This window comes from Ursus americanus, chromosome 22, assembly GCF_024610735.1.
Source record: "Ursus americanus isolate L20-20 chromosome 22, mUrsAme1.1.p, whole genome shotgun sequence".
NCBI classification, from domain to species: domain Eukaryota; kingdom Metazoa; phylum Chordata; class Mammalia; order Carnivora; family Ursidae; genus Ursus; species Ursus americanus.
Window position 1 is genome coordinate 8,533,506 of NC_142148.1, and position 12,368 is coordinate 8,545,873.

The following is a 12,368-nucleotide window of genomic DNA, read 5'->3' on the forward strand; positions in this document are numbered from 1 at the left end:
AGCAAGTTAAGTTGCACATGGCTGATAAAGAGGTTCAGCTATGTCTGTGCTTTTAACATGTAGATAAGTAGCTGGCTAGTTTATACACGAGTTTTGTAAAAGGTGGCTATTTCTGTGATTAGCTGAAGCAGTAACTTGGATTTGATTATACTTGGAACCAAACCGGTCTCCAGTTAGGATGAAGGCGGTGAGCACGATATCCTTCTGCCAAATTGCCTGTGAGAAGTGCGTCCTTAAAGACAGTCAACAATGGAACACTTTGAGTGATTCAAGACTCTTTTCCCCATAGATCTAACTGACCGAAGGACCCCAGACGTTTTATTTCACAGGTGAACGTATTCAACAAGCCACACCACCAGGTGGCGCTGTTGTGAACAAACGTCATTTACTGGTCCCACCAGCTTTGACGTTCAACTATTTGGGACAATTTTTCAAAGACAGTATTTGTGTTATTTTATATCCTGCTGGAAAGATGAGATCCTATTAATGTGGTTTTACTGAAATATCTAAAATTTTTATAGTTCAACATTCCATGAGCTAGCCTTTACGTTCATTACTCGGTGATTGTTAACACTGAAGAAAACACTCTTACTTTGGTATTCATTTCCAGGAATGTTCAAAACTCAGTTTAATTTTTTTTTTTTTAAAGAAAAGAACTCTGGTTTTCATTGTCTTCTCCACTGTGTCCTCAGATGCTGGCTTCTCAGGGAGAGCCCAGAACGGAGGTGTTTCTGGCTTCTGCCTTGGAGAGACGATAGAGGCAGATAGATACAGGTTAAATCAATTATCCCGACAAGGGGTGAAGTCCTAAAAGAGAAGGAAATCTAGTCCTGGGGAAGGGAGGGCAGCTTGAGCTTGTGATCTTCCTGTCTCTTCCTCTTTCTCTACTGCCCCCTCACGTTCCTTACCCATCTCCCCACTTCTTGTCCCTCCGGTCCCTATTCTAAGGTGACATCATCAAGAACTTCTGGAAGTGGATCAGGCTTTGTGTGGCTCGTGGACCTCAGGAAAACTAGGGTGGATAAATGTGTAATCTCACCGGTCACCCCCAAATGGGAATTAAAGCCACAGATCACAGTGATCACAAGACTTCTTGAATTTCTGTTCAGATACATGTTTAATGCAAGAAATATCCCCATGGCTGTGCCTCATGATGTAAATAATTCTGATTTCAGATTTTTTAAAGTACAGAGATGACGGTATTGCATGAGCAATAATACTGATGATTTGCTACTTTAAAAGAGCATACAGGTGCAAATGCCTACAAAGAATAGAGTGCATGAGTAAATCGTAGTGTATTCTTACAGCTGAATATTATACAGTGGTGAAAATAAATGCTCTACGATGACACAGAGTAACATAGAGAAACCTCACAAACTTACTTCTGAGGGAAAGATGCCAGGCACGAAAGAGGACATCCTGTACGATTCCACTTATGTAAAGGACAAAACCCAGCAACACTAACCTATGTTATTAGAAATCAGGATGGTGGGTAGTGTGGTCCTGGTGGGGGGACAGCAAACAGGTACACAGGGGCTTCTGGGATGCTGGAAATACTTCTTTTCTTTATCCGTGTGCCGGTTATTATGTGAAAATTCATTGAGGTCTATATGCGTGATTTGGGCACCTTTGGATATATGTTACACTTCCAATAAAAAAATGAAAAAAATAACACGGGAAAGCATTTGGGAATGCCAGAATATAAAACCCAGGACAATATGAAGGCTTCGACTCACAGTGTACCTTTTATGGTCAGCAGCGTCTAATGTCATTCTCTAAACAAGTAAGCTGAGGTTCGGACAGTTAGGCACTGGGCCTCTGGGGGCAGGAAGGATTGAGCAGGGCAGGGATTCGGACCCAGATGTGGCTGCCTGCAAAGCCTTGGATGCATCCAGGGGAACCCTCCCCTCCTCCCGGTTGTATGATGATTGCTACACCGTTACAAATTGAGCTAGCCATTTATGAAGTCGACCACAGGCCGACTCTCTCCTGCAAGACTGTGAGGTCAGGGAGGCAGGTCAGGCTCCTTCATGCACCCATCATTTACTTATTGAGCGTCTATCATGTGAAAAGACAAAACTCCTTGCCTCATGGAGTAATAAGTATATTATATGGTATGTCAGAGCTTACGGGGACTAGTAGAAAATAACTGGTAAGGAGGGGGTCAGGACTCGGGTTGGGGGTCGGGGGTTCAACTTCAAATACGATCGTGGGAAAGTCCTCACCCAGGAGATGGGATTTGGACAAAGATTCGAAGGAGGACAGGGTATGAGCCATGTGGTTATTGGGAGAGAAACATTGCAGGCAAAGGAGACAGCATGTGCAAAGGCCCTGCATTACTCAAGGGCAATGAAAAGGTGCAGGTGGCCGGCTGGCCCGGGGGCCGAGGAGAGGAAAGGAGATGGAGTCTTGTTGGCCTGTTGGGAGGATTTGGGTTCTTGCTCTGAGCATAATGGCAGCCACTCCATGGAAGCGGGTTTGAGCAGATGATTTACATGACTGGACTTAGTCACAGCTGTATCCCCAGCAACTAGCCCAGGGTCTGACCATGCTGGGACACAGTCATTGAATCACCGATGTTATCTCCAAATGGGGTTGAACATTCATGCAGCCGAGACACTTGACAGGCTGCTCAACACACCACATTGAACCTCATTTCCATTTCTGGAACACCCCATCTGTTGGTGCGTCTGACCCCCATGGGAGAGTCTGGAGGACTTCCTGGCAGAAGTGCCATCTAATCCGAGGCTTGCATAAGGAGCTGGGAAGGTTCGCACTAGCTTTTCCCTCTGAACTTCCCCTCTGGGAGGCTGAAGGCAGCCAGGCCCCCTGCAGGGACCACGTGGGAACCATCTGAGCAGACAGTTTTCTGCCAGGGAAGGATTTGAAGAGGCCGAAGAGGTGCTGGTTAACTGGCTGGGGGCCGGGGGGCGGGGGGGGGGGGGTGGTTCACGTCATCTTGTGGCCAGCGGAAAGACAGCACAGGCCGCAACACTGCAGAACAACGAGATCTCCAGTTTTATCCAGCAGCGGCGGAAAGGCGACGTCAGGAATCAACGGCACGACGTGCGTGAACTTTTGGTTGAACTTGTATTAAGTCTCCCTTATTATTATCGATTAGATTTTGAAGGTGAGCAGGCAAGTGTAGCGAATTGGAAAATGGAATCCGTTAATGACTCCCTTTATTGCTTTTTGTTGATCCTGAATATAAACAAACAATCATAGATCACAGCCAGCTCCGTGGCCCACTTTCATCCGCAAGTACAAATGACACGTACAGTTAAGAAGCTCAAGGATCTTCAAGAAGTAACATCAGCCTGACGGGACACGCGCTGGTGCCTCGAGGTCCTGTTTTACGCAGCTTTGAATCCTGCAAACGCCAAATGGTGAATTAGATGCAGTTGGAACTCCATCGCTGGCAGCAAACGTGCAGGAGTGTGAACCCCACGAAAATTAGAAATTCCCCGGGAGCCTGACGTCAGCAGGTGTGAGCCGAAGACGGCCGAGACGTCTTCGCCACATGGTGGCGCCCGTCATCAGGTCCAGGGAATTTCGGGCAACCCTTTGCTGGGATTAGGCTGGAATCAGGAGGCATCAGAGGATGTCAGGGTTTGGGGTTTTCTCTCCTTGAAGAACATGCAGCTGGTCTGTGGTCCCAAGCTGGATACCTTTGAAACCAAAGCCCATTTGGCAAAAGAAACCGTTTCAAAAAAAAAAAAAAAAAATCAAATGAAAGATCGTAGCTGATCCCTCCATTGAATAGAGATCGTGTTCTTTTACGTCAGGGTCCTTTCCGTGCAGTTGAAATTGCCCTTTAAACAAAAAGGAATGAAATCATGTATGCGAGTGGTTGAAACAATCAGGACAGGACTTATAATGGAGAACAGGAGTCTTGCCCACGCCCCTCTCGGCCCTGGTCCTGCTCTGCGGAGGCAACACGTCCATTCGGTTGAGCTTCTAGCGGGTTCCACCAGTGTATTGCTGCTCTGGCCTTTGGAATCCGCGTTTGGGGCAGGACAACTCTTAGTGGTCGGGAATGTCCATCCTTGGCCAGTGGAGCCTAGCGTTCCTGCCGCCGCCCCCACCCCCAAAGTGGAGGATCTGCGGGTTAAGCGAGGAAGATGCTCCCCACAAGCCCTCCGGGTGGGTGGGAGCTCCCTGGAGTTGGCAGCGACTGCCCTGCTGACCTCGTGGCTCTAGGTAGTGGTGACTCTATTTCCTGCCTCCCTGCCTGGTCCGAGGAGGGTCATGGTCCTCATCTTGCCGCATCTCTACTTTCACTTCTCAGTTTCTGTCATCGCTACTTCTTCTGTTTCAAGATTTGCGACATTCGATTTGGGTTCTGGAACCGTCATAATGTTACCTACCTAGGTTCATGTTACTTACCTAGACTGATTCTGAGTAGTCTACTGAGTTGTAACGATGTAAATGCTGTTTATTGAACCATCAGTGGTAGCCCAAGATCGCTGCTGCTTTCTTGTAGTGTACAACTCCCAGATTTTAGCATTCGGGTGTTTCCTTGTGCAGGTTGCCCACAAGACTGAGCTGTGCGGGAGCTGAGCCTGCCCTGCTTATCCTGGTATCTCCAGGTCCCGTGCCTGGCCTGACATTCAGAAGATATCGGACGGAAGGTGGAACTAGGCTTGGTTGGAGGTAAGGAGGCTCAGAGCACATGATGACTTTTGGGGGCCCCTCCTCTGTGAGGGAGGCATACCGAGATGTGTAGGAGAAGAGAGGAAAGGAGGTAGGAATGAAGGAGAAATATTTTGCCCCTGCATTGGTATAAAGAAATTGAAATGGTTTGTCTCCCTCTCTGACTCTTAACTCTAGGAAACAAACTGAGGGCTGCTGGAGGGGAGGTGGGGGGCGGGGATGGGGTAACTGGGGGATGGGCATTGAGTTGGGCACGTGATGGAATGAGCACTGGGTGTTATATGCAACTGATGAATCACTGACCTCTACCTCCGAAACTAATAATACAGTCTATGTTAATTAATTGAATTTAAATAAAAATTAAAAAATTAAAAAAAAAGAAAGAAATTGAAATGAAAACATTCTCATGGGTCCAAAAATTCACAGACCTGGCATGGCACCTTCTGTGCCTAAGGGAGGGGTGGGCACCCACCAAGAAGGATGAAACCGGATTTCCCCGGGGTGGGGGTGGGGGTGGTGCTTGTCCTTCCACAGAAACCTCGCCTCACCAGGCCCAACATCTCCCACCCAATATGTCCCTCCTCCAGGGTGAAATGCAGCCCCCTTAGAATGTGGGGAGGGAAGGCTGAGTGGCCAGCCCTGCTCACCAACCCAGTCTCGCCTCTTCCCGGGGCCTCTCTGACCTCTGAGGCTCTGCTAGTATCCCCTTATGCTTCTGAGATGTTTCCCAAGACTCCCCCCTTCTTCTGCAACACTTCCCTTCATTGCCAGTCCGGCAGGGGACCCCTTCTGAGCTACCCGCTGCCTGGAGCACCCATACGTCCCTGTATGGCTCTGACCTTCAAATCATCCGTTTGCTTCTTCGAAGCCCCCAGCAGACCAGGAGCTCCTGGAGGGCAAGGAGGGAGTTTGCTCGGTTCAATCAGTAACTCTGAGCCCAGTGCGTGGCATCCTGCCCCGCGCGTAGTAGGGGCTGCAGAAAAAGTACAACGGATTAAATTATGTAAATCATACTTTAATTAAAAAATGTCCATTGTTGGAAAAATAAGACTGACATGCTATTGGTGAAATTGGCAAAAGAGAACTTAACTTTGCACAATAAAAGAAGTAGAAGATACCATTCGATAGAATGTGACAGAACAGGTGAGCCCAAGAAGGCCTATTGTGCGGAGAACGCTGGGACTTTGGCTGAAAACAGTAACTCTTCGGAAGGAAATGTTTTAGTTTGTACAGATTTCAATCGCACCAACGTTACTCCATTTTTAGGGTTCTTCCAGCAGTTTCTCGGATGGTGTCTCAAGCTTTGGTTAGTTAATATTCAATTACATTTCATAACCAGTCACAAAATTGTGCTTTGCTGTTTAAGCTGTTGAAATACCCGTTTTTTTTTTTTTTAAAGATTTTATTTTTTTATTTGACAGAGAGAGAGAGAGCGAGCACAGGCAGGGAGAGCAGGAGAGGAAGAGGCAGACTCCCCGCTGAGCAGGGAGCCCGATGCGGGGCTCCATCCGGGGACCCTGGGACCATGACCCCAGCCGAAGGCAGAAGCTTCACCGACTGAGCCACCCAGGCGCCCTGAAATATCCCTTTTAAAAAAGCAATTGAAGGTGTTCAAAACACGGTAAATTCGGCAAAATGATCATTTGGTGGCTTGATTTCTCAGCGAATTGGTTTTGGTTCTTTTAAAGCTGGAAGGGTGGGCCCTTCCCCAGCTCCTACGGCAAACAGCAGGTTTTCACACGCACATAGACATACATGTGCCCACACACGCTCATATATGTTTGCTATGGACTGAATGATGTTCCCCCCCGCCCCCCAGATTCCTATGTTGAAGCCTTAGACCCCCGTGTGCTGGTGTTAGGAGGTGGGGCCTTTGGGAGGTGATGGGGTCATGAGAATGGAGCCCTCGTGATGGGATCAATGCCCCTAGAAGAAGAGGCATGAGCTCTCTCTCTCTCTCTCCCTCTCTCTCCCTGCCACCACGTAGGACACAGTGGGAAGACAGCCATGGGCAAGCCAGGAAGAGAGTTCTCACCAGGAACCAGAGGGGTCAGCCCCCAGATCGGGGGACCTCCCGGCCTCCAGGATCACGTGGTCATATGTTATAGTGGCCTGAGCAGACTCTGTTTTTTTAACGATTGAACTTTTTATTTGGCAATAATTTTATACTCAGAGCAACATTGTATTCTCTCACTGATGTCCTTCCTTCTGTCCAAGATCCAGTCCAGGTGCCACTTTGCCCTTAGCTGCCCTGTCTCCCCAGTCTCCCCAGGTCTGTGACAGCTCCTGATTGCCCTTAATTTTTTTTTAAAGATTTATTTATTTATTTATTCGACAGAGATAGAGACAGCCAGCGAGAGAGGGAACACAAGCAGGGGGAGTGGGAGAGGAAGAAGCAGGCTCATAGCGGAGGAGCCTGATGTGGGGCTTGATCTCATAACGCCGGGATCACGCCCTGAGCCGAAGGCAGACACTTAACCGCTGTGCCACCCAGGCGCCCCTGATTGCCCTTAATTTTTTTGTGACTTTGACAATGATTGTTTTTTTAAAAGATTTTATTTATTTATTTGAGAGAGAGAGAGAGCGCTCATGAGTAGGGTGGGGGGAGGGAGAAGGAGGCTCCTTGCAGAGCAGGGAGCCTGACGTGGGGCTCGATCCCAGGACTGTGGGATCACGCCCTGAGCTGAAGGCTGACGCTTAACCGACTGAGCCACCCAGGCGCCCCTCGAGTTTGACAGTGTTAGGAAGTACTGGAAGTATTGTGGAATGTCCCCCAATCTGGGCTTGTCTGCTGTTTTCTGCTGCTTAGTCTGAGGTTATGGGTTTGGGGGACATACACGACAGAGGTAAAGGGCCCCCCCATCGTGTCATTATCAGGTGTATAATGACATCCACAGGCAGACACCACCCTGTTCAAGCGATCAGGGTTCCATGTGTATTTTTATGTGGTTACATGTATTCGATTGCTACAAGCTGTGAGATACATAGAGAAGCTTTGAGTCCAGGCATCGCTCCAGCCAAAGTGTTTCTGGTTTCATAAGGAAGGTCAGGTGTGGGCCTGTCTTTAAGGAATGGGAAACTGAAAATCCCAGGGTCTCCGTACCTTTGCCACCGTGATCCAGGGTGTGGGCAGCAGAGCCAAGATTCGAACGTGACTCTAACTCCATATCCTTGTTCTGTGTTTTTTAAATTCTCTATTTTTTTTATTTTTTAAGTAGGCTCCACGGCCAGCACAGAGCCCAAGGCAGGACTTGAACTCACGACTCTGCGATCAAGGCCTGAGCAGAGATCAAGTGTCGGACGTGTAACCCACGGAGCCAGCCAGGCGCCCCCTTGTTTTGTGTTTCTTGTTTTTTCTTTTGGTGCCAGTGATTCCAAGTAACAAAACTAATAACAGAAACAGTAACTAGAAACAAACAAAGATTTTTGCTAAGACTTATTAAGACCTGGCTGTGAGCCTGGCACTGTGTCGTGATATAGGCATTACTTTGTGTAATCTTTGGGACTGACTCACGACAAAGAAACCGTATAGTCTTTTGTCAGATGAAGAAACAGGCGTAGGGAGGTTCTGAAGCTGGCACATTGCTGAGCTGGCCCGGGAACAAACCCTCCATCACACACGTGGAGAACTGTTTTGAAAAATATCTGTCTATCGTCTATCTATTTATTATATGGATTTAAAATTCACAAAACATAAAATTAACCATTTTAAAGCGTACACTTCAGTAGCTTTTAGTAGCTTCTCATTGTCACACAACCACCTCTAACAGGTTTCGAAACATTTCCATCACCCCAAAAAGATGCCCATACCCATTCGACTCTCACTCCCCATTCTCCCCCTTCCTGAAACGCCTGGCAATCACGAGTCTGCTTTTTCTTTTTACTGATTTACCAATTTGGGATATTTCATAAAAACAGTCATAAAGGGGCTCCTGGGTGGCTCAGTCGGTGAAGTGTCTGCCTTCGGCTCAGGTCATGATCTCAGAGTCCTGGGATCCAGTCCCGCGTCGGGCTCCCTGCTCAGTGGGGAGCCTGTTTCTTCTCCTGTATCCTTTGTCCCTCCCCTCACTCATTCTCTCTCTCTCTCTGACAAGTAAATAAATAAAATCTTTAAAAATAAAAAAACAAAACAAAACAAAAAACCAGAATCATATAATATGTGGCCTTTTGTGTCCAGCTTCTTTTACTTACCACGACCTTTTCAAGGTCTGCCCATGTCCAGCCATGTAGCAATACTTCATGTCTTTCGATGGCTGGACCCTTTACCTTGTATGCATGGCCCGCCCTTTGCTTCTCCTTCATAGATAAACATTTGGGTTGTTTCTACCTTTTGGCTCTTGTGACTGGTGCTGCTATGACACTGATGTACCCGTCTTTGTTCGAACACCTGTTTTCAGTTCTTTTGGGTGTGGAATATTTGGTCTTACGGACCACCATATGACACACATTTGTTTTTCCTTTGTTTTAAAATATGAGAACCAGAGGCCCCTGGGTGGCTCCATCAGTTAAGTGTCTGACTCTTGATCTCAGCTCAGGTCTTGATCTCAAGGTTGTGAGTTCAAGCCCTGTGTTGGGCTCCATGCACAGCGTGGAGCCTACTTAAAAAAATAATAAAATAAAAAATAAAATATGAAAACCTATTTTTGGTGTGATACTTCCCCCCAGATTTTTAATCTAAATGATACTAATTGCTCGCTCTTTCTTTCTTTCCTTCCTTCCTTCCTTTCTTCCTTCCTACCTTCCTTCCTTCCAAGATTTTATTTATTTATTTGCCAGAGAGAAAAAGCATGGGAGAGAGAGGTGAGAGGACAAGCAGGGGGAGCAGCAGGCAGAGGGAGAAGCAAGCTCCCTGCTGAGCAAGGGGCCCAGTGTGGGACTCGATCCCAGGACCCTGGGATCATGACCTGAGTGGAAGGCAGACACTTAACCAACTGAGCCACCCAGGCGCCCTAATTGCACTTTCTTAGTATTGAGTCACTAATATTTGGAACGGTGACTGGTGACCGACAAACAGGAGACCCTAAATAAGTGTGTTGTCAACCCTTAATGGCAAAGACCACCAAAACTTCTTTTGTGCCAGTCAATGAATTTGTACATTATTAATGATGATATTTGAAAAATTGTAACATATGTAGCATACATTTTGGGCATATGATCGAGTCTGTATGTGAAAGGCATTATAATGAGTGCTTATGGAGCTCTTATTCATGCCAAGGAACAGAGGTCATATTTTGTTTTTAATCTGTCTATCTCGATCTCACAAATTAGATGGGGAGCCCACTGTTCCATTTTATTGATTAGGAAACTGAGCCCGCAGGAATGTCCTCTCAGAAGTAAAGTCTGGATTCACGCCCACGTCCTGGAGTATTCTCTATTTCATTGGGTTACGTTCTCTGTCTGTAAGACTCTGGAACACTCAGAACCCACCCTCAAGTAGAGACCCTACTTTAGTTTTATTTTTAAAAAGCCCATTAGAACGACCTCATAAATCATCGAGCCTTACATCAGAAACAGGGGATGTACTGTATGGTGACTAATATAATATAATAAAAAATCGTTAAAAAAAAAAAAAAAGAACGACCTCCTTAAACTGGGGGCCGGAGGAAAGGTTTTCCCCCAGGCCGTGGTAATGCAGCTTCTGGCCACACGGGGGCAGTCTTAGCTAAGAATAACAATTGTTGTGTCTTGGAAACAAAGGCCGGACTCCCCAACAAGGAAGCTAGTTGCTGCATTTCTAGGCCAACTTTAGGAAATTAATCAGCAACTGTAGAACTCTGGGTAAACAAATATAAGACAGATCAGGCATCAGCTCAGAAAATCGCAGCAAGCATTCGCACCTGTTTAAAGGGAATGACAGGTCTCCAAACCCGCAGGACAGTTGCACCCAGTCCAGATGTGAGGGGGGTTTACTCCCCCAAGGATTCTGTTGTCACAGACAGATGATGACCCCAAGGAAAGGGCACCACTTAGCTGCCGAAGAACATTTTCAGCCTTCTTTCCTGAGAGGGCAGGCAATTGCATGACACACTTACTTCGAAAGCAGATAAAAGCGAGTGTCCAGGGCGACCTTTAGTTTTGGTGGGGGACAGAGGTCCTCAGATTTTTGGAATTCATTAGCCAATAACATTGAAAAAACTGGTGTCATCATAGGGATGAATATCAGGTTTTGATCTTGCCAGGGAAGGGTATTAAAAAAATACGGTTGGGATTTACTATTACCGTCATTTTATAGGCAAGGCAGTTGGAAAAATACAACTGAAGACCTAAACGGGGACAGTCCTTGAAATGGACACCCCCCCCACCAAAAAAAAAGGTTCACGAAAAACAAATCAGTAAAAATTTTAAGACTGGAGCAAAGACCCACCTTGGGAGGATTATTCTAAACGTGTTAATTCTTTTGGTTGGTGAGAAATTTCTTAAGGAAATCAAGATAGCAAAGGACAAGGAACTCAATTAAATTTCCCTAAAGGCATTGTGCATTTCCACCAGACAGGGATGGATTCACCTTTCCGCCATGAATACAATGGGCCGGGTTCCCCTCACCCCCACTGTCTCATTTCATTCTTGGAGCTCCCTTTTGAGATGGAAACTTTGTATCCTTCCCATTGGGAAACCGGCCCTTCTACAGTCTCTGTGGCTCTGTGGGGGGGCTTTGAGATTTGAAGGCAGGCAAGGCAACAACAGAGCCTCCTACCCAACCCTTGGGCAGCATGGCTTTGCTCTCTGGCTGATCCAGGTTGCTTTAGAAAAAAAAGCTGGGGGTTTCCTGCCTAGCCGGCCATCAACGAAGGAAATCGCTCATCATCTTTCAGTTTCGAGGCAGCTAAGGTGTGAGCGCGGTTCTTTTCGTTATTAAAAAACGGGGGGAAGATTGAAGGTTGAACTCTGTAACCAAATGTGCACCCTCTTTGGCTCACTTAATAGGATATGATAACGCCTTTTCCCCAGTTACTAATATTCTCCGCAGCCATACTTGGGAAGGTTGTAACATCTTCCATTGATGAATGAAACATATATATATATATAATATATATATATTATATATATATAATTTCATTTTATATGTATTTCATTTTATATATATACATAAATATTTTAAGATTTTATTTATTTATTTGACAGAGAGAGAGACAGCCAGCGAGAGAGGGAACACAAGCAGGGGGAGTGGGAGAGGAAGAAGCAGGCTCCCAGTAGAGGAGCCTGATGTGGGGCTCGATCCCAGAACGCTGGGATCACGTCCTGAGCCGAAGGCAGATGCTTAACAACTGAGCCACCCAGGCGCCCCTGAAACATGTATTTGGACCTACTACTCTGTATACTTGGTTGTCTTAGTCCGTAACACAGGGCCACAGACTGGGTGGCTTATAAACAGAAGAAATGGGATTCTCACGGTTCTGGAGACTGGAAGTCTGAGACCAGGCAGGGTCAGCATGTAGGATGGTCTCCCTTCTTCTAGGCGACAGATTTCTTGCTGTGTCGTCACATGATAGAAGTGGGGCGGGGGGGGGGGGTGTTTCTGTGGAGTGTCTTTTAGGAGGCATTGTCCTTTTTTTTTTTTTTTTTAATTATGTTAGTCACCATACAGTACATCCCCGGTTTCCGATGTAAGGCTCGATGATTCATTAGTTGTGTATAACACCCAGTGCACCATGCAATACGTGCCCTCCTTACTACCCATCACCGGTCTATCCCATTCCCCCACCCCCCTCCCCTCT